We start from the raw sequence: 4,479 nt of genomic DNA, 5'->3' as shown, positions 1-4,479 counted from the left end.
TTAATTCTCAGTTGTCTTAAATTTACTAAATTCAAAAGTTGATAATAGATCTAGGCCATCATTATGAAACAGATAAGGGAATAGGGCCACTGGGTGGGTTCACCGACTCTTTAAACCAATGCTGGCGCCCTCTAATTAATCTTTCATAGCGAGGTTACCCTGAATTTAAATGTGAAAATTTTAAAATATTTGTCGTCTCAACTTTTTCTAACTTTCTTCTAAAAGTTAATTTTTTTCTCAAACACGTAATTTTTACATTCGGTTCTTCCTAATATAATTTCTTAACTTAGCCATTCCCCCCCAGGTCAGTGACTCCGGAATAATATAGGAGAGGGGCCCCACTAAGGCCACTATTTGTGAGTCTGTGTAACATATACCTCTGCAGGCTTGATATGATACCGAATTCCCACCATTATGAAAAATGCAACAATTACTCTGGGCAAGGCATATTTATTAACTTAGAAACCATACTTTATTGTTATAAAAATTTCTTATTTGATGTATTTCGCCATCCACTATTTTTTTCTTTCCCAAATTGCATTTTGAAAAAAAAAGCAAAAGCATGCGTAGGTATTTGTTTCAGGGTTATAACAATAGCAGCATATGTAACATAATTACTCATAAGTATGCCACTGTGCCTTTATTCCATTCAAAAATCATAGAGTAAACCTTTCTTAGTCCATGCGTTAGTTTGTTCCATGCTTAGTCTATGCAAAAATCTTCACTAACGGTTTGTTTCACCACGAACCAGTAAAAAGGTGGACTACGTTAGATTTTAACCCTTTAGTAATTTTTTAGAGTCACACTATTGGCTAGTAACATATTTATTTAAGCCAATGGAAAACCTCGAAATTGAGAAGGAATTTTTTGCGTCAGAATTTTAGTCAGCCCAATCCCAATGTAGCTTTATTGAAATTTATAAACTCGCTCGGTTTGTGCGGATGAAGTTAAATTATGAGTAATTTAGAAAAATAAAAGGTTGGGGAAAATGACCAATGAGTGATCGCTTTCCGAAAATGGAACAAGTCGTCGAAGTGGAAATTTCCACCAGCGTTATTAAAACCCATATCAAGCCTAGAATAGTTAGGCCTAGGCTCAAAAGAATGTGCAAAGACTCCAACCTAAACCTTGTAGATGCGCCAGAAAAGCTCAACCTGAATTTCAACTATTTTTCCCAATAAACTTGCTTCTTTTATTTGACAATGCAAATTTATTTTAGAACGTGAGTCTCCGAGAATTTCATAAATTTGCACAGAACTTGACATTATATTGTAATTCATTTTAGCTCCTAGGCCTTGGTTGTTCAAACCGGTTTGTTTACTAAAATAATGGCCGTCGGTTTATCAGACGTAGAGCTAATTGGGCGACGGCATTAATCGGCATTTGAGATTCGATGACGTCAAATATTACGTAGGGTACGGGTGAAACAAACCGTTAGTGAAGAAATGGAGCTAGTGGCATACTTATGAGTAAATATGTTACATATGATAGCAGTATAGAGAGTTAGTTACGTCATGGAAGAATAATTATTCTTATTCTTCCATGGTTACGTCTATGGCAACTGACAAGTGATTTATTCCCGACCAAAAACGATCTCTACGACCCCTTTTATTCGCCAATCGCCATTTAAACCAAGATAGGTAGCGGCTAAAGCAGGCGCTATTACTTTTTCCTCATCGTTATTCGTAAATTGGACTTCATACAGGGTGTTTTAAAAATGGTGGTAAGAGCGAAAGTCTATGGATTCTTGAGGTGATTTACTGATTTAAAACGAAAATGTTCTATAGTCGCTGTTTCGGAGTTGAGAAACAATTCCTGTATGAATGCTCCTATTTAAAGCGATCCCTCACTCACAACAGAGGAAGGCATAGGGGTCACAAAAAAACTGGTTTTGAAGCACACTGCAAGTCTGGATTTTATGTTACCCCTAAGCCTCCCCCTGTTGTGAGTGATGGATCCCTTTAAAGGGTAACGCAAGTGGCGGTGTAGGGGCGCTTGATTTGGAACTATCATGTTTTCTTCTACAAGTCTTAAGTTGGTTTTCCAAGGAGGATTTTATTCAGCGCGAAAACATTATTCTCCTTGGTGTAACCACGTGGGGCAATTTTTCGATTTTCTTTGCTCACCGCTAATAAAGCCATGATTTTAGGCTTAGCTTAATTTATTTATTACGGAGAAAAGAATTGATTTAGTTTCCATGAGTTTGACGTTGATATTTTCGATTTAACAATGTTGCAATTGCCAATTGCCGCTAGCCTGAGCCTCACACACTTGGCCTTATATCCACTCTCCATATCATTATACCTCAACAGAATATTTATCCGGGTTTTATTATATTTCTTTTGAATAATTGACCTAGTTTTTTTGGTACAAACATCTAATTAATTAATTAGTCCATGGTATAAAGGATCCGATTTGTCGGTAAGCTTGAAAGCTTCACTTTCCTCGGTCACTTTCGCGACTAAAAGTAAAGACAGGGGCGGATTAAGACCTTGTGGGGGCTGGGCAGTGATGCACAAAAAAATTTCTATCTATCTTTTTCGTATCTTTTTACATAGATGGCAGCAGCTATACTATACTTTCAATTTTTTCCCTCTGAAATTTCTGTAAATATCATTTTATTTTTGATATTTTTGAGCATAGATGGCGACAAAATCATTCACAATCTTTCATTTTATTCAGTTTTGGCCCTTTGATTTTTTCACGATCTTTCAAATTTCTTTAAGATATGAGAGTTTCAATTATTTTCAATTCTTTTTTGCCCTTGCCTGAAAAATTTCAGAAGAAATCTTTAAAGATTTAGATAAGTATCATTTCAAACACTTCTTTAGTTTTCATTATTTTGAAAAGTATATTTAAAAATATTTCAAGTACGTTTCACGAGAAAGTAGAATCAAATTTTTTCATATCAAAAGTTCGAAGTATTAAAATGAATATTTCAATTTTTATCTTTTGATTATTAATTCAATAGTAAACCCTCCAATATTTGATTTTGATTTTATGGATTAGAATCGATCTTAATTTTCGTATTTTCAAAAACTAAATTATGGAAAATAAATAAAGCTATTGCATCGCCACAGCCCACGCTGCCAGTTTGCAACACACGTGACACTCTAACTGCGTGGGAGTTGGGACGGTGGGAAAAATAACTTTTGGAAGTTTTGGTTTTAGTTTTGAAATCGCATTTCAGGCTATGCGGCGCAGCTTTTTATCGCTAGAATCAGTCTTTGCTTTCCTTCCTCTGTCTGCCTAGGGATAGAGGGAATTCTATCTATCTTTTTCGTATCTTTTTACATAGATGGCAGCAGCTATACTATACTTTCAATTTTTTCCCTCTGAAATTTCTGTAAATATCATTTTATTTTTGATATTTTTGAGCATAGATGGCGACAAAATCATTCACAATCTTTCATTTTATTCAGTTTTGGCCCTTTGATTTTTTCACGATCTTTCAAATTTCTTTAAGATATGAGAGTTTCAATTATTTTCAATTCTTTTTTGCCCTTGCCTGAAAAATTTCAGAAGAAATCTTTAAAGATTTAGATAAGTATCATTTCAAACACTTCTTTAGTTTTCATTATTTTGAAAAGTATATTTAAAAATATTTCAAGTACGTTTCACGAGAAAGTAGAATCAAATTTTTTCATATCAAAAGTTCGAAGTATTAAAATGAATATTTCAATTTTTATCTTTTGATTATTAATTCAATAGTAAACCCTCCAATATTTGATTTTGATTTTATGGATTAGAATCGATCTTAATTTTCGTATTTTCAAAAACTAAATTATGGAAAATAAATAAAGCTATTGCATCGCCACAGCCCACGCTGCCAGTTTGCAACACACGTGACACTCTAACTGCGTGGGAGTTGGGACGGTGGGAAAAATAACTTTTGGAAGTTTTGGTTTTAGTTTTGAAATCGCATTTCAGGCTATGCGGCGCAGCTTTTTATCGCTAGAATCAGTCTTTGCTTTCCTTCCTCTGTCTGCCTAGGGATAGAGGGAATTATCCCCCCCCCCCCGTTAAAAAACATCCAGAAAAACGGCGCGACCTTTGACCGCTCCTCTCCCTTCTATCACTTAACATTGTTTCGGGTTGCCTATATTTCGGTATCACGTGAGATACGTTCGCCGCTCAAATAGTGTATATCGGCATATCTAGATGGCGCTAAAATATTTCCTCTCAAATACAAACAAAATTGAAGAGAAACCAGAAAAAATCTATCGTGTAATTTCTAATACAAAAAATGGAAGCACTAGCTCTATTCCGCTCTTTTTTTCGCTAGGCTAGGTAAGAGAAGAATCTTTTCAAATATAGTTCGCTCCCGAATTTATTTCTTCAAAATTCTATCGCGATCATTTTGCAATGTAGAAGATCATATCAAAATCGTATATTTTAATTTTAATTTTTTGGATAAAGTATCATCTCGTATCCTAAAAGTATCCAAAGATACGAGCGCGCCCATCACTGGGGCTGGGG

This window comes from Leiobunum rupestre, chromosome 10 (assembly GCF_980474605.1).
Source record: "Leiobunum rupestre chromosome 10, qqLeiRupe1.1.hap1, whole genome shotgun sequence".
NCBI lineage: Eukaryota > Metazoa > Arthropoda > Arachnida > Opiliones > Sclerosomatidae > Leiobunum > Leiobunum rupestre.
This window is presented reverse-complemented; position numbering follows the sequence as displayed.